Source organism: Dendrobates tinctorius, unplaced genomic scaffold, assembly GCF_039654945.1.
Source record: "Dendrobates tinctorius isolate UK_male_01 unplaced genomic scaffold, ASM3965494v1 ptg000377l, whole genome shotgun sequence".
Lineage (NCBI taxonomy): Eukaryota > Metazoa > Chordata > Amphibia > Anura > Dendrobatidae > Dendrobates > Dendrobates tinctorius.
In genome coordinates, this window is record NW_027362043.1 from 6,650,165 (window position 1) to 6,669,580 (window position 19,416).

The 19,416-nt window shown below is 46.1% G+C and overlaps 1 protein-coding gene across 3 annotated transcripts in view; it reads right to left on the bottom strand.

Annotated features, from left to right (window-relative positions):
* S100A13 (S100 calcium binding protein A13) overlaps window positions 1-19,416 on the bottom strand; it is a 58,026-nt gene that overhangs the window by 12,245 nt on the left and 26,365 nt on the right. The gene's annotated exons all lie outside the window — the stretch shown is intronic.

Consider the following 19,416-nt stretch of genomic DNA (forward strand, 5'->3'; position numbering starts at 1 on the left):
GCCATATAATACAGCTGCAAAGTCACATAAATATATACTGCTACACAAACATCACAGATAATAGCCAATGAATAAAATGCCAGATATCCAGGCAGTATACAGCTAATTATAAAACATAGGAGTCTATCCCAAGTTATATTATTGCTGAATTGGACTAGCAAGAGTTACCGTAACTGGGAGCAGAAGAAAGTTCAATGAACATTTATATAAACTGCTATACAGTCAGCTTAAACAGTAACCTATAAGTAATGCGCCAAAAATTCAGCTTAATGAAAGCATCTCAAAATTCTACTGAAATGTGCAGTGTTCCATAGTAAAATGAACTGCAGTGCGGAACAAAGTATATAAAAAGATGTAAATACCTGACAAAGGACAATATGTCCGAAACGCGCGTCGGGCATGTGCCACATGGGGTCCACTAGTCCACCAGGTAATTACATCTCTTTATATACTTTGTTCTGCTCTTTGAGCCCTCCTATGTCAATCTGTTCCTGGGGCTGTGGGAGAGGGACCTCTTCCTGTCAGATCGACACACATCGATGGACCGCGTCTCCTTTTGGGCGCGGTACATCGATGATGTCTTTATGATCTGGCAAGGCACTGTAGAAGAGTTAGTTACCTTTTTTGAAGATTTAAACGTCAACAATCTCAATCTCAATCTACGGTTGACATACAAGTATCATACTGAATTTATAGATTTTTTAGATGTCACGGTGAAGCGTGACAAAATAGGTTTTTTGCAAACTGATTTGTTCAGAAAAGAGACCTCTACTAATTCATAATTGCATGCGCAATCAGCACATCCAGCACAGGTCATCAGGTCTATACCCACCGGACAATTTCTGAAAGTCCGACGTATCTGTTCATCTGATAAGGATTTTCAGAAAAGAGCAACTGATATGAAACAAAAGATTTTTAACTAGAGGCTATAGCAGGAGACACGTTAATTTGGCATATGATCGGGCCAAGGGTTGTAGGAGACATGATCTGGTATATAACTCAAGCAAAGCTGCGGAGGATAGGTAAAAGGAAACAAATAAGGTCAGAATGGTTACTACCTACCATTCACATTGGACCTTAATGCGCAGTGTTATGGCCAAATATTGGCCTATACTCCTTGCTGACCGTACTTTGGGCAGTTATTTGTCATCTACTCCAACTATCACTGCTCGACGTAGTAAAAACTTGAGAGATATTTTAGTTCGTAGTCACTACGAAAAAAATGATCAAAAAAAACTCCCATTTATCCAGCCTAAGAAAGTAAAATGGGGACGCACTCCATGTGAAAATGTGTGGAATGTCCAAATATTGAATGTGCAACCACATTCTCGTCCTCAGATGGCGGCAAGAATTATAAGATTAGTCAATCCATTTCATGCTCAACCAAGGCGGTTGTGTATTATGCCCATTGCCCCTGCGGGAAGATCTACATAGGGCTTACGACCAGAGCCTTAAAAATATGGGTTAGGAAGCATGTTCAGGATATTCTTGCGGCCAAAGAGAAGACATGTATTGACCATTTGCGCACATTGCCAAGGCATTTTAAGATGTACCACCAATGTGACTCCAAAGGGCTAAAAGTAAGAGGTATTGATAGACTCTTATTAGACACCAGAGGAGGGGAAGTGAGTCGGCCAGACCAAATGGATCTGGAATCTGAAGACCATGTATCCACAGGGTCTTAATGAAACCTGCAGCTTCGCTCCATTTCATTGATGTGTCAGGGTTAATTTTTATCTCACCTTGTTTTTATTTCTATTAATTTTATCTTGTTTACTTTCAATTATAGAGCATGTCCTTGCGTTTTGTGAGACTACCCTTTACGAATCATTAAATGGATGGGACTTTTCAGAATAAAAAAACCTGGAATTGATTACGGACCGGATGATGTATCATGTCTTCCAAGAAGATCGTACCTTCCTATTAATATATATATGGCTATAATTGATGGATGATGGATCGTGAAGACTTCTCTTTTTATTAAAACAAATATGCACGGCTATGATATGTATAAATAATTCTCCATCTATTGTTGTTAGAATTTGGATATTTGCTACTACTGTTTAACCTATGTGGGGATTAATATATGTACCATCATCCTTCATAATACTTTATAGGTTGCACAATATGTGTGCCTATGTAAGGGAAATTGCTTATCAAAAATGGAAGTTATGCTCGATATGCATGTAATGTATTTCTTTTTATTAGTCTGGTATGGGTTTATATCCTCCTCTATTGGAAATTTGGATGCATGTTTGAGCGGTTTGTTTTTATATACAACTGCAATGGGTGTTTTAATTTAGCCGTGGATGTGCCATTATATAGTTTACTTAGGATTTATGGTAATATCTAGTCAATCAATCCATCATTCATTACCCCCTGAGACGAAGCTAGAGCGAAACGCGCGTCGGGGACCCGCGCCTCACAAGGTTGTATGTTTCCTTAATGAACTCTGCACTTTTTTTAAGCTGCTATGCCTGATACTTATTTAGAGGCTGAGACTACTATACTGTGGACACTATTTACTATCTCAGCATAAGTGTTTCTTAGCTGAACTTTGCCTTTTCTTGCCACTGCATTATATACCAGCTAGTTATATTATACATTTTATCTTTTCATATATTGATCTGTGCTTACACTGTACATTTACCTTACCTATGAGACTATATGCCCCTTTAGACATGCACTTTGATACTTTGGAGACTATATGTGTAGTATATAGGCATCAGTTTTATATTGGTATGTGCTGCAGTCTACTTATATGCATTGTACATTTATTTATCAGCAGTGGCCAGTTTCACTATGTTAACTGTTTTTGTGGATCACCTTGTCATTACCTGTGCAGAGGAGCTATAGATATCTATATGTAGGAAGCCACTTATAAGTGTTTATTATGTTGTTACACTAAGTCTATATTTATAAATCACTGTGCTTCCTACAGGTGTCTATCTGCCATTTGGCAATACATGTACATACTTACCTTGTTAGGCTATATTGGACCTGTATCTCATTTTATAGTATTTTTATTGTTTGGCTATTATGCTTTAATAAAGGCTATGCATTTTATGGCTCAACTTCCTGTGTCTGGTTGGATATTGTAGTGTTTAGAAGTGCCATTTTGTTAGGCCCTATTATTTGGATATATTTTAACAACAATATGCCTTAATATAGGCCCGGCAGTATATCCATGTGGTAGGTCCATCTGTGCCCAACTATATTTGATTTTTGTATGGCCAAATTTGGTTATTTGCATATTTTTAACCTGCCATTAACTATCATTGTGCCATTATTTTTGCTGTGCCCTTCTAGTTTGTGCTCGATAGAAATTTAACCTTTAGAAGGTTAAAGCGGGTTTTTGTATGTCTTTAACACATTATCATCTTTGGTGTTTAGTTTACCATATCAGTTCCTTATCTGACAATGGTGCTTTCTATTTAGAATCATTCCCCTAGGTGTGTTCTCACTTATTTAAGTTTTAGTGCAGTAGGTTCCCAGTATATGTAGTCCTTTAATGCTATTCGCTTGGATTTTGGCTGCCTGGGGTGCCTGCTGTGCGCACGCGCCCGCTGGACGGCTTCTGGGGCATTGCAGGAGGCGGCTCCCGGCGCCGCGTCCCGGTCATGTGACTTGGCTCAGCTTACAGTTCAGTGGGCGGAGCTTGACTCGCGGTCCGGATCTCGGCGTTCTGCTGCATCGTGCGATCCCTCTGGGCTGCCCTGTCTTTGTCGGGTGCCCCGCTATAGTAGGACACCTCCAGGACACCCTGATCTAGATATATTTAGACATATTTACGTGATTGAGGGAGGCGGGTCATATGATGATGAGCCCACGTGGTGAGCCTGTTTGATTGGCTGAAAGAGTGCTATGTTCCTCCCATATGATGATGAGCTCACGTGGTATGCCTGTTTGATTGGCTGAAAGAGTGGAATGTCTCTCCCACCCCCAATAACCAGTATCTCCCCATTGATAATTTTATTGGCTGCGTTAGGATCAGGGTGTGTGATAGTTAATCATAACCGGCCCCTTGGCCAATTAGCAACCTTGTAAGAACACAGGAATTGATATGGGACTTGCCATTGGATAATCTCTAATATAAATATATGCTCTTGCTGGTGTGATACCAACCCCAGGAAGAAGGCTGAACACCGAAACGTGCGTTGGGGCTGGCACCATCACCCACAGGAGGTAAATACTCAGCTTTGCACCATTTGTATCTGACTATTGGCCATTAAATTTGTGATTATTGTGCCTTTTTGGCGTTCTCTCACAGCTATGCAATGATGTCTTGTGAGAGACTATTGGGGTTCTTTAGACATGTTGTTAGGTGTCGGGTTCCTGCAGCGGCTCAGCAGGAATCCAGAGCCTCACATTCTGTGGTCTCTCATTGTCTATCGACCGCAGAGGAGATTGCTCAGCAGTCTCAGCGTCCCGGACGCTCTGCCCGGACCTGCTCTGTGGGTCTGGCTTTTGCTGCCACCTTTGTGTCAGCAATAGCAATGCAGGCTGCTTTGCAGCAAAACGCTCCAGAGGCTAAGTTCTCCCATCGCTCTACTGGGCATGCTCACAAGACGATTTCCCATTGGAGATCGGGTGTCACACGCCCAGGTCCTTCTCGTGATCTGATTGGTCCATCTCAGGGATCTGGAAGCTTCCGGAAGGTCCTGGCTATAAAAGGTTCGCATGGCCGCTCGGCCATGTGCTAGTATAGTCTCTAGTTGCTACTGTGTGAATGATGATGGATGCATGAACCTGCGAATGACTCATTAAGATCCCCTTCCTCTGATATTACGAGTGTGTATCGTGACTTAGCTTTAGAGTCTGCGCCAGCCAGTGGCAAGCTACAAGCCACAACAGCATCCTCCACAGTGCTAGCATCCGACAGTGCGCCAGCTATATTTGCAAGCAAGCTTTCAGGGCTCAGAAGGCTCCTTCATCAGGCTTGATTACAAGTGAATTACTGAGAAAAGATGGCACCATTTAAATAGGATTTACAACAGGACATGAGGTGATACAGGCCAAGGAAATCAATTTAAGGTTTTTGTTACATATGCAAATGAGGTCTATTAGAGATCTGAAGACCTTCTTGTGGAGGTGTGAACTGTGTCCATGTAATGAGTCATGAATCCAGGTGTCAAATTCAGTCCTATTGTTAGAGATTGAAACATATTTATAAATTTCTCTGACTCTATTCTACCACTGTCCTCCATAGCTTCACTCCAAGACACTGCCACTAGTTTCTACAATGCCACTCTTGCATCAGCCATTGACTTAGTCGCCCCTGTCATGCATAACAGAGTGCGACAAATCAATAGACAACCCTGGCACAATAACACCTCTAAAAAGCTTCGGCAAGCATCCAGAATTGCATAACGGCGCTGGAAGAAAACGCATTCGCAAGACGACTTCACTGCACTCAAACAATCAACACTTGCATTCAAATCAGCTCTCACCTCTGCTAAACAGGCCTTCTTTACATCCCTTGTAGCGTCCTTATCCCACAATCCCAAACAGTTGTTCAATACTTTTAACTCCCTCCTCCGCCCACCACTGCCACCTCCGACTTCCCTAATCTCTGCTGAGGACTTTACCAGACCAATGCCCAAACCCCATAACCTCCTTATCTAACATCACTGAAGGGGAGCTTGCTCATCTTCTCTCCAAATCACACCTCTCCACTTGTGCACTTGACCCTATCCCATCCCACCTCCTCCCCAACATCACCACCACTCTTATCCCATCCCTAACCCACCTCTTCAACCTATCACTAACTTCTGGTACCTTCCCTTCTGCTTTCAAACATGCCACAATCACACCTATCCTTAAAAAGCTAACCCTCGATCCAACAGCCACGTCCAGCTATCGCCCAATATCGCTGCTCCCATTCACTTCTAAACTCCTGGAGCAGCATGTCCACACTGAACTTTCCTCCCACCTCTCATCTAACTTGTTCTTTGACAATCTACAATCTGGCTTCTGCCCCCATCATTCCATTGAGACAGCCCTGACCAAAATAACCAACGACCTACATACAGCCAAAGCTAACGGACAATACTCTATACTCCTGCTTCTAGACCTGTCCTCTGCTTTCGACACAGTTGACCACTGCCTCCTACTACAGATCCTCTCCTTCTTTGGCATCAAAGACCTCGCCCTATCCTGGATCTCCTCATACCTTTCCAACTGCACATTCACCGTCTCCCACTCCCACACTACCTCCACATCCCACCCTCTCTCTGTTGGAGTCCCCCAAGGCTCTGTTCTAGGACCCCTACTCTTCTCAATCTACACACTTGGTCTGAGGCAACTTATAAAGTCCCACAGATTCCAGTACCACCTTTATGCCGATGATACTCAAATCTACCTCTCTGTGTCACAGACATCATCTCTCTGCTCTCCAGGATCCCAGAGTGTCTATCAGTCATATCCTCCTTCTTCTCCTCTCGCTTCCTCAAACTCAATGTGGACAAATCTGAACTGATCATCTTTCCCCCCCATCTCACAGATCTTCCTTACCCGACCTTTCTATAACAATTGACAACATCACGCTTTCCCCCATACCGGTGGTCCGCTGCCTCGGAGTAACCCTTGATTCTGCCCTGTCCTTCAAACCGCACATCTCCACCTCCTGTCGCCTCCAGCTCAAAAATATTTCCAGAATCCGTCCCTTCCTCAACCCTCAATCTACTAAACTACTTGTGCATGCCCTCATCATCTCCCGCCTCGACTATTGCAACATCCTTTTCTGTGGCCTCCCTGCTAACACCCTTGCACCTCTCCAGTCCATCCTCAACTCTGCCGCCCGACTAATTTATCTCTCTCCTCGCTACTCCTCCGCTTCTCCCCTCTCCAAATCTCTTCACTGGCTCCCATTCCCTCAGCGTATCCAGTTCAAATTACTAATACTGACCTACAAGGCCATCTACAACCTGTCTTTTCCATACATCTCTGAACTAATCTCCCGATACCTTCCCTCACGTAATCTCCTGTCCTCCCAAGACCTCCTTCTCGCCTCCACACTTATTCGCTCCTCACCCAACCGCATCCAAGACGTCTCCCGAATAGCCCCCATCCTCTGGAATTCGCTGCCCCAACACGTCCGGCTATCAACCACACTCGGATCCTTCAGACGGAACCTGAAAACCCACCTCTTCAGGAAAGCCTACAGTCTGCAATGATTCCCACTGCCTCCTCACCACTACTGGAGCTACCGTCTCACCATCACTGGAGCTGCTGAAACCCCCCAACCTACTGTCTCCTTTCCCACCATCCTGTAGCATGTAAGCCCGAAAGGGCAGGGTCCTCTCTCCCCTCTATATCAGTATGTGATTGTTAGTTTGTTTGCTGTAAGTGATATCTGTAATCTGTATGTAACCCCTTCTCATGTACAGCACCATGGAACCAATGGTGCTTTATAAATCTAATATATAAAGCTCAAAGTGTGTATGTATGTAATGTATGTACAGTCATATGTTAAAGTTTGGGCACCCCTATTAATGTTAACCTTTTTTCTTTGTAACAATTTTGGTTTTTGCAACAGCTATTTCAGTTTCATATATCTATTAACTGATGGACTCAGTTATATTTCTGGATTCAAATTTTGTTTAAATGCAGATTGCACATTTTCTGTTAGTACAGAAAATCTCATTCTAATCCAGAAATATAACTGAGTCCATCAGTTATTAGATATATGAAACTGAAATAGCTGTTGCAAAAACCAAAATTGTTATAAAGAAAAAAGGTTAACATTAATAGGGGTGCCCAAACTTTAACATATGACTGTATGTATGTATGTATGTGTGTGTGTGTATGTATGTGTGTATGTCCGGGATAGGCATCCGCATCGTTGCAGCTACAGCCACAAAATTTGGCACAGTCACACGTCTGGACCCCGAGAGCGTCCTAAGCTATGTTGTGAGGTGAAATTTTAACCCTGCGCATTCCAATTCACCAAACAATTTTGCCCCTATCTACATACTGGGGAAAAAGTGTGTGTGTGTCAAGCCCCGCCCCTCATGTCATATTGCCCCTATTTGCATACTGGGGAAACAGTGTGTGTATCAAGCCCCGCCTCTCATTATGATGTCAAAATGGTTGCCATGGCGACGCTGATGTCATCATAGGTTGCAAGCCCCGCCCCTCATTATGATGTCTGTTATGAACGGGTCACTGAGGAGGAAAAAACCTAAACATGCTAAGCCCAGAAAAAACAGAGAGGTTGGTAACTATGCAGATTGCAGATCCCTGATCCTACCACACAAGTAGCAGCAGCCGTGGAGCGTGCCTACGATGAACCTAGACGCCTCGTCACAGCCGGAGGACTAAATAAGCCTAAAGCAAGAAAAGGGAAAACTAACTGCCCCAGAGCAGACCTCAAAGGAATAGACAGCCCCCACACATGTATTGACGGTGAAACAAGATGAAAACACAAACACAGGTAGGAAAATAGGCTGAGCAAACGATGGGGCCCAAACTAACTAGAGAGGAAAGGAAAGGAAAGACCCTGTCTGCAATCTGCTCAAAACCCTACAAAATAATGTCCAACACGTCTGATAACAAAATTAACACTGAAGTCACTAGACTTCTCCCTCTATATTAGCACTCTGAAATATTCTGAGACAGAGCAAAAAGAGGCCAATCTAATAAGGGACAAAAAGCAAATTGGCAAATATAGATAAATAAGAGTGGAAATTCAGCACAGCCCAAGCCGGGGCTGGCTGACCACACAAAAAACTGAATAGAACAAAATCAAGTGTGAACATTAGAAGAGAAACTTAGCTTTAGATGACTGGAACAGAGCTGAGAACCAAGACCTGACAAGCAAAAGGAATCACCAGCACCAGAGTAGGGCGTCGGCTGTCTTAAATCCAGTCTGAGATTCCTAAGGTCCAATCGTCATCCTCATTCTCAGGTGGCAGATCTCTACTGATTAAATCAGCCTCACTACCTCCTGTTACCACCAGAGGGAGCCTGGAAGGAGAACTCACAACTGGACCAGAAAATGAACTCACAACAGATGTCATAATGGTTACAATGGCGACGCTATTGTCATAATAGGTTGCAATGGCGAAGATGCTGTCACAATGGTTGCCATGGTGATGATGTCTTAATAGGTTGCAATGGTGACGGTTATGTCATAACGGTTGCCATGATGATGATGATGATGTCATAATGGGTATATGGGCACGGGATTATGGGATGAAGGATATGTGATGGGTATATGGGCACTCGACTATGGGATGGAGGATATGCATGATGGGTATATGGGCACGGGCCTATGGGATGGCGGATATGTATGATGGGTATATGGGCACGGGACTATGGGATGGAGGATAATTATAATTTGTTATAACTAACCACAGTTAGTTACTATGCCCGGGCAGCGCCGGGCTCTTCAGCTAGTTTTTAATAGTATGTCTATGCAGATTCATCCTTGTTTGTAGTTTTTGCTTAGTTTCCCCGATGTATGTCCCTGCATTGCACCTTGTACACTGTATCATGTACACTACATTGGAGGATGTACATGAAAAAGAGTCCATGATCTTATAGTCCTGATTTGTGTTGGGTATGGGGACTTTATCTGTTGGTGATATGTGGGTGCAGGTCTTGCATTTCTTACTGTTACAGGGGACTGTGCCTGTCTCTGATGGTGATGCGAGGGCGCTTCTGACAAGGATATTCCTTAGGTTGGGAGGCTGTTTGTAGGAGAGCAGTGGCAGTTCTGGGAATATTGCTTTCAGTCTGTGGTCTCTGTGGAATATGGGTTGGAGGTCAGCGCCAATTTTCCTTAAAATGTTCATGTGAGGGTTGTACGTGACCACAAGCGGTAAATAGTCGTTTGTACGGTATTGTCTTTGATGTATATGGTTGTGTCTAGAAAATGGATTTGGTATTTTGAAAAGTTGAGAGTGAGCTTGATGGTTTGGGGGAACTTGTTAGTAAAAATGATAAAACTTGTCAAATACTGATGAAAATCAGATCCAAATATTGATCAAATCAGAATCGTGTGAACGAAGCCTAAAGCAATGTCTGAAACCTTGATACTAATCGGACCCGGGACATTGTGGAAAAGCCAAGAATCTAATCCTATAATGTGCCAAACAGGCTCAGATGTACTGAGAAGCAGGATTGCGTCTCACTGAGCGGAAATGCTGAGAAACAGGAACATGTCTCACTGAGCGGATAGGCTGAGAAGCAGGAACATATCTCACTGAGAGGACATGCTGAGGACTTGAAAGTTTCGAGCAGCCATACACTATGACTAGTGATGAGCGAACGTGCTCGCCACTACTCTTTACTCGCCCGAGTATCACTGTACTCGGTGAGCACCGAGCATTTCCAGGATTACTCGGCGGGAACTCGGGTCTCCACCCAGCATTTTTGGCGGTCTTTAGAGACCCAATCACGCTGCAGGGATTGTCTGCCAGGCACTGTAATGCCGCAGCCATCTTTGTTATGGTCTTTCAGTAATTGACTGGCCGCAAAGCATCATCAGGGGTATAAGAGCCGGAGGCCGTGCTGCTCGGCGCATTCAGCTCCAGTTTTAGATAGTGAAGGGAAAGGTGCTGCCGATATAGGGTCAGAATAGGGAATTTAGTAGTCATTCTGTTCCAAGACTCGAACTTTGTTCCGCGGTTCTGGCAGTGGAGTTAGCTGAAGCTATAAAGGACGAAATGGACATTGCTATTGATTCTTTTACCTTCTACACAGACAGTAAAGTGGTACTTGGTTACATCTATAACCAAACAAAACAATTTTATGTCTACGTCAGCAATAGAGTAGAGGGTATCAGAAGCTTTTCTACCTCTGACCAGTGGTACTACGTCCCTACTGACATGAATCCAGCTGACCGATGGACAAGACTCACAGCCGCATCTAAACTCAATGACAACATATGGGTGTCACCTCCAAGGCTTCTGTACGAGGATTCCAGTTCAAGGGACTTCAACAACATTTTCGAGCTGGTGGAACCAGAATCTGACAAAGAGATCAGACCAATCCTTTCTACCCACTACACTTCTGTGATGCCAAAATTGAAACCGAGGTCTCTCCGCTTTGAGCGCTTCTCAAGATGGTCAGAAGACATCACATGAAAGTCGTCGTTTATGGACACAGCTCACGGCGGGGAGCCTACCGCCATATATTCCTTCAGCTGTGTTGGAACATTCTGACATTGGAACTTTCTCCAGCGGATTGTTGGGTTGGTGGAAGTGATTGCACGTTGCGGCTTCCCCAATCCGAAGATGGGTTTACGTTTGGACTCGGACTATTCTGCTGTTGAGGACTTCCTGCCTCCAACTGAAGATTGGACCATGCCAATTGGACTACAACTGTTGTTGTTGTTATTACTTGCATGCTTGTTTTCTTTTGTTTTTCAGGTCTACAGCGACATCTAAGGAGGACATCATAAAAATTATGAAATCTATAGATTTCAGATGGGGAGTGTTATGTCCCATGAATGAGACATTTTACAGACTGTCCTGTGCATTTTACATGCTGTATTGCAGTCTCTCATATTGTTTTATTGTTACTATGTGTTCCTGTGTTTTGCATAGCTGAAATCCTCCCTTTCCATCAAGTTTGTCCCTTCTGTCTCTCTGTCTCCCTCTTCTGGGTGTGATGTCACTTCCTTCTTCTCCCTGTGTCTCATTCTCCATCTTGGCTTCATTAGAAGCACATCTGCTTTCAGCCTGTCTGAAGAAAGTCTTTTTTACCTGCTGCTGTTTGTATGCATTCAACAAGAATTCTTAAAGAAATCAAAGTCTCTTCTGGATTCTTCATAACGTGTGCCGGCAGCTGAGTTGAGCTATCTGTGACCATCACCAATTGTAAGTAAGGTGAAGAGATCCAGCATCTCACAGAGCCATATTTGCAGCCACAGGCCCCAGGGACAGAATATGCCTTGTATGATGCATTAAAGAACTGATTAGCCAGATATGTACGGAGTCAGGATGAACGTGCTGCGAGTACCTGTGCTGCGCCGGGTCCGGAACTGTCAAGGCTGCGTCCCTTTTCCAGGGGGAAGGAATAGTGGAACGAACAGGCCCCATTACCCAGGAAGAGGGGGCATATTTAGACAAGGAACCTGGCAGGAAGCTGAGGGAAAAAACGCAAAGCAGGTGTGAGTCCCCAGCTGTGACCTTGTGAGCAGCAAGGGGGGCAGTGCACTATGCACCCAAAGCGCCAACGCTGCAGCGAACTGCAGAAGGCAGACAGACCTGGTGACCTAGAGGCAGGGGGCCAGCTTAATAGAAAGCGGGCATGACAGCAGAGATTTTTGGCGTGGACAAGCAGCGCATAGGAGGCTGAGCAGCGTGCTCCGTCCTTAGAGCACTGGCGCTGCAAAGGACTGTTCCTGTTGGCTCCCGCCCGTAAAAGTGGGAATACCATTTAGCAAGGCACCGTGTGCCCAGTGACCGCCAGAGGGTGAGGCACCATGCACTCCTTGACCGCAAGTACAAAACACATGTGCAGTAGAGAGAGCCAGTTCATGCCACGGATTCAGCGTGGATAACCAATAATTATAAAGCACAGAGGAATGACAGAGGATGTTGGTATGGTCAGCAAGGTACTCCCTCAGCATTTTCCCAAACTTTGCTAACAGTCAATACTTCCGTGTCCTCACCAAGAGGACGACTGACCATGCTCTCCTCCTTGTCCTCAGGCCTCCTCGACTTTCTACTAACCTGAGTAATATAATTGTAAATACATTATTGTAAATACACCCCTGTTGTTTTTATCTCCCCCACTTTATTGTAGATTGTAAGTTGTCACGAGCAGGATTGTTTTTTTGGGTTTAATTATTGTTATCGTTGTTACTTAGTGTAGATTGTAAGCTGTCATGAGCAGGGTCATTTTATTTTGGTTTAATTATTGTATTATTATTATCGTTGTTACTTAGGACTGTTGTGTTTGAAACTGTTAAACTGTTAATATGTTTGTACTATATAAATAACTATAAATATTCATATTAGAACACAGAAGCAGGATGGAGAAGTTAATTATGGCGTCATTGATGCGCACCATCTTGGTGGATTCCTCAAAGTTTTGGAGGATGGTACATATGTCTGACATCCGTGTCCACACCTGAGATTTTATGGGTGAAGTCAGAACTGAATACCGACAACCTTGTTGATGCTGGTAGACTAGTCACCAACTAACCTCTTCTGCTCACAAATCCTTTACAACATCTGCAGTGGAGAGTTTCAATGCCTGGGGACATCACACACCCAGAGGCACAGGACTAGAGCTCCTCTAGACCAGGATTCCCCAACTCCAGTCCTCAAGGCCCACCAAAAGATCATGTTTTCAGGATTTCCTTTGTATTGCACAGGTGAAGCAATTATCACCTGAGCAATACTAAGGAAATCCTGAAAACATGATCTGTTGGTGGGCCTTGAGGACTGGAGTTGGGGAACCCTGCTCTAGACCATCAGCGCTCAGCGCCGCGGCTGCGGTGCCAACAAAAGGAGAGGATACTGTATATATGACAGAAAAAAAAACAAAGCGACCAGCCTATGAATAGGGATCACCACATGTATGAGTAAAAAATGTATGAAGTTTAAACTTCATACATTTTTTACTCATACATGTGGTGTTCCCTATTCATAGGCTGGTCGCTTTGTTCTTTTTTCTGTCACATATTTTTGACTAGTCTCTGGTGAACCCCTCTTTCCAGTGGTGCCCTCCATTTTCGTTCACATATACTGTATATATGATCGCACCAAGTGCACAAAGTACCACTTCGGCGGATGCCACTAACCACCCGGGGTGGGGAGGAAGGCGCAAGAGGTGCGCACGGTGTTGCACTGGCGGTTACTGCTACCTGGCGCAGTACAACAGAGCCCTGAGCAGGGAGGCACAGTCGGATGCTAGATAGTGCAGAGGACTAGGATGCACTGTGGTGTATAGCTTAGCCACTGACAGGCGCTGACTCTAACCACTAAGCCATAACAACAGTCACAACCAAGGGTAGGGGTTTCATAATGAGTCATTCGCAGTCACAAACATCCGTCATCATACACACCACAAGCCTCAAGAGTCTATACTAGCGCATGGCCGAGCGGCCATGTGACTCTTTTATAGCAGCGACTTTTCGGGATCTTCTCAGTAGTGGACCAATCAGAGCAGGAACGGGACCTGCGCATGTGACCTCCGACCTCCAATGAGAGGTCGTCCCACAGGCATGCTCAGTAGGCAAAATACAGGACTTAGACCCTGGAGCGTCTGCTTGCTATTGACTCAAGCATGGTGTTACAGCAGAGCCTGAAGGAGCAACCAGACACCTAGCATTAGCCTGGGCAAGACGCCTGGACCGACGTCTCTGCTGAGCAGGAATCTCTGTGGCCGCAGAGGAATGGGAGACTGCAGTGGACATGGCTTGAGATTCCCCCTGTGCAGTGGGGGAAACTCGACACCTAACAGTGGGCTCAGCGGTTTCAGCCACAGATCTGCCTGCTCTTTCAGAGCTGTCCACATCTCTTCATCATTGTGTGGTTTGTCACCTAAGCATATTAGCTTCAGCACAGCCTGTTGCCTCTTAGATGAGGCAGTGCTTCCAGCTTGTGACTGAAGTGCTACTTTTGGAGATAGAGGCGAAGCTGTAGACTGTGGGGGCAACCCAGATCGACATAGGGCCTGCTATACTGGAGGTTGGGAGGATATGCACCATACCAAGGTCGGAGTAGCTTCCACTATGTTAGTGCAGTGTCCCCTCAGTGAGATGTACCGTCCCTGACTACAATCACTTGTCCACGTGCTTCTGGTTAGGTGGACTTTCCAAGTAACAGCATTGTGGAGGGCACGAGTAATGTTGTGGGACATTTGCTTGTGTAATTTTGGGACTGCACACCAGGTCAAATAGTCCCACATGTTCGTGGCCTCAGGGTGATCCTCGACTCTGCCCTCTCTTTCAAGATACAAGCCCTTGCCTCCTCCTGCCCACAACAACTCAAAAAAACATTTCCTGGATCTGTAAATTCCAAGAAACTTCAAAAACGTTTGTGCATGCCCTCATGATCTCCTGCCTCAACTATTGCAACCATCTACTCTCTGGTCTCCCCTCCAGCACTCTTGCACCACTCAAATCTATCCTAAACTCTGCTGCCAGAGTAATCCAACTGTCCCACCATTATTCCCCAGCCTCTCCTCTCTGCCAGGCCCTTCACTGCCTTCCTTTTGCCCATAGGCTACAGTTCAAAACAATAACTATGACATACAATGTCTTCCACAACCGGTCTCCTCCATACATCTGTGACATGGTCTCCCAATGTCCGACTAGGCTATGCCTTCTTCTACGCTAACCCAGTGTGCCGTCAGCGAGATGTACCGTCCCTGTCCACAAGTACTTGTCCACGTGTCCGTGGTTAGGTGCACTTTCCCTGTAAAAGAATTGCTGAGGGCCCGGGTAATGTGGGACACATGCTTGCTTGTGTAATGTCGTGACGGCAGACTGAGAGAAATTGTGGAGGGTGGGGACCGAGTATCATGTGACGGTCACCGCCATCAGGTTGCGAAAAACTTCCGTGTACCAGGAGCCTAAAATGCAACATTTCTAGCGCGAGCAGACGAGAAAGTTGTGAATTCAGTACTGTGGCGTTGGCTGTGTATTTCCGCTTGCGTTCCAAGGACTGGGGTATGGACAACTGAACGCTACGTTGGGAAAAGGACGTGTACGTGGTTGTTAATGGTGCTAGTTGAGTTTGTGTGCAACTACAGATGCAGGGCAGGAGGCATCTTAACATGCACCATGGACAGGGGATTGGCTTGCACGCACAATAGCGGAAGAATCAATGATATCACCCGCAGACACTGTTCATGGAGCCTGGTGTTCAACCAACAAAGTCGGGTGCTTTGCTGCCATGTGCCTGATCATGCTGGTGGTGTTAAGGCTGGTTGCTACCCCTGCTGATGCGGGCATGGCCGATGGTGCAAATGGCCTTTTTGGGGTTATTGGCAGTCTTTACAAAAACAACAAGACTGTTAGGGAAATATTCATTGTCTACCTCTCCCACACCACCTCCTCACCTTGACACCTGTCTGTCGGTGTTCTCCAAGGCTCACTTATAGGACCCCTACTCTTTTCCATCTACACCTTCGGCCTGGGACAGCTGATGTACCGTATTTTTCGGACCATAAGACGCACTTTTTTCCCCAAAAATTTTGGGGGAAAGTGGGGGGTGCGTCTTATGGTCGCAATGTTCCTACCTCCGAGGCTGGTGCGGGTGCCGCGGGGCCCTGTAGTGCGGTGGTGGCAGCGGGCTGTGCTCCGATGCAGGGGTAGCAGCTCTCTGCTGGCATTTCCTCCAAGCCCGGAGGCCCCCGCACATCCCTTGCTGGCCGCCGCCATGTTGCGGTGGCCTCAGGGAACATGGACGCCGGGAAGATGGCCGCCGGTCCGGGGACGGCGCATGCGCAGGTTCAGATCTCGTCCCGAGATCTCAGGGGACGAGATCTCGTTGCCGGGCTTGGAAGAAATGCCAGCAGAGCCGCCGCCCCTGCACCGGAGCACAGAGAGCCGCCACCCTCACCCCACAGAGCCCACCTGCCCCAGCACAGCTGCTCCAGCCCCAACTCAGCACAGCTGCCCCAGCACAGCCCAGCTGCCCCAGCACAGCTGCCCCAGCACAGCACAGCTGCCCCAGCACAGCAGCCCCAGCACAGCACAGCTGCCCCAGCCCCAGCACAGCTGCCACAGCCCACCTGCCCCAGCCCCAGCACAGCTGCCACAGCCCACCTGCCCCAGCACAGCCCAGCCCAGCTGCCCCAGCACAGCCCAGCCCAGCTGCCCCAGTACAGCCCAGCTGCTCCAGCACAACCAACCTGCCCCAGCACAGAGCCGCCACCGCACGAGCCTGGACCACTGAATGACCCCTGTGACCACTCCTCCACCTGTGCCGGATCCCTTCCCAGGTAAGCTGAATTCGGACTGTAAGACGGACCCCCATTTGACACATTATTATTTTTTTCCCTATTTTCCTTCTGAAAATTGGGGTGCGTCTTATGGTCCGGTGCGTCTTATAGTCCGAAAAATACGGTAATGGCACGGTTTGCAATATCATCACTACGCCGATGACACACAGATCTGCCTACCTGTACCTGATATCACCTCCTTATTGACCAAAATCACACGTCTTCCCGCTATATCATCCTTGTTTTCTGCTCGCTTTAAAAAGTGGACATGGACAAATCAGAATACATCATCTTTCAATCATCTCACGCTGACTAGACATGAGAGCTGTGTATGCATCATTCGGTACCACTTTATTCAGAGGGAAACTTTGCCCAAGAGAAAGTGATTTTCCAGAAATTCACTGCCTTTTTTGCACATTTTTTGCAGCTGTGATCTTCATCTTCTTGATGTGGATGTGGTAAATTTCAAAGTCGGCATCAATACCATCATCGTACATATCTTGTAAAGAGGAAATCTTGAGTTTCCAAGAGTCGTGGTTATGTACGTTTAGTGGCATTTCTTTAAGGGTATGTGCACACGGTGCGGATTTTGCTGCGGATCCGCAGCGGATTTGCCTCTGCGGATCCACTGCAGATACACAAGCATTGTTCAGTACAATGCAAATCTATGGGATTTCAAAAACTGCTGTGCACATTCTGCGGATTTTTAAATCCGCAGCATGTCAATTCTTTCTGCGGATTCCGCAGTGGTTTGACACCTGTTCCATTGTCCAGGTGTCAAACCACAGGGGAAAACCGCTGGCAAATCCGCAGGTAAACCACAGGTCAATTTACCTGCGGTTTTACCTGCAAATCCGCGCTGAAAAATCCGCAGCTCAATCCACACTGTGTGCACTCACCCTAACAGTGTTCGTTACAGTAGAACAAATAATTTTCGATTGGGACATTTGGATATTATTGGTAATATGTATGGGTGAAGATGAAGAAGCTTGTGCCACGGGTGTGTTTATAGTTACAGATGGTGCACTCCTCTTTAAACTTAGTTTTTCACGAGCATCCATCAAATTGTTTGGTTTTCCTCCAACACTGATCTGCTTTATATAATTCAGCATCTCACGAACATGTTGCACTTTGCCCTTTATACAGACATGTGCGTCTTTGGCAACATATTTTGGATGGGCATTTCTTAGGCCGAGTCTCACACGCGCATCCGTTACACCGATCTTCTGACGGGCATGAAACCGATTCTGGTAATTGATGGTGGCTAAATAAAGAATCATTGTAGACTGTATCCTGGATCTCATACCTCCTGTAGCCACTGCTATTATTAATGATGTACTTTCTCATTCCTGTCATCACCATGCCTCTTTTCCTGATTACTTCATCCAACGATTCGTCCACCATATTTTTACTAAAAACCTGCACCTTCCCAACAGCATCTGCGTATGAAACCACGTTACAGTTTTGCAAGGTGTTTATGATGTCCCTAAAAAAAAATGTACACACTATGTTGATATGTACCCCCAGGGAGAAATGTTTGTCAGCCCATACACTAAAGGCCCCATCACACATAGCGACTCACCAGCGATCCCGACAACGATATCAACGTGTCAGGATCGCTGGTGAGTCGCTATGTGATCGCTGGTGAACTGTCAAACAGACAGCTTCACCAGCGATCAGCACCAGCGGCGCCAAGCTCGCGGCGTCGCTGTGTACCTTAGTTACCAGTGCACTGATGCAGGGAGCTGGTAACTAAGGTACACATCGGGTATCTAAGGGACGTGCGTCACTTAGAAACCCGATATGTACCTTAGTTACCAGCTCCCAATACCCGATGTGTACGTTAATTACCAACTGATCGCTGGTCTCCTGCCTGTCATACGGAGCGATGCGTGCTGGCCAGCGGGAGACCAGTGACCAAAAAAATGTCCAAGGCTTTCCAAGAGCGATCAGCGATACTGGCAGGGGGGGGCGGTCGCTGATCGCTGTCACACACAACGATCTCATTGGTGAGATTGCTGTTGTGTCAAAAAACTTGTGACTCAGCAGTGATCTCGCTAACGAGATCACTATGTGTGACGGGGCCCTTAGTGTATGGGCATTACAAGTCTAGGAGACCCGCTCCTTTAAATTGGGCATATTTTTTAATCAGGCCTTCCTCCACGTCTAATCATCCACCGCCACTAGATCACCAGGGTTAACGTGTTCCATGCAGCTACAGCCAGTGTTGAATTCTTAACAAGTATGGGTGGTTATGCTGGGCGGAAAACACTTGTTTTGAAAAAGGTTGAGGTGTACCCCACAGGGGAAAATGTTTGCCAGCCAAGACACTTAGTGTATGGTATTACAAGTCTAGGGGACTTTTATGAGGCCCTCCTCCATGTTTCTTCCAAGGGGGGATTGGGGTTATTGGGGTGCATATGACTTGGTAGCAGGGCAAGCTGTTGTGAACTCTTTTGATTTGACTTCTGAGTCGGGGCTCCCTCTGGTGGTTGCTGCGAGTAGTGG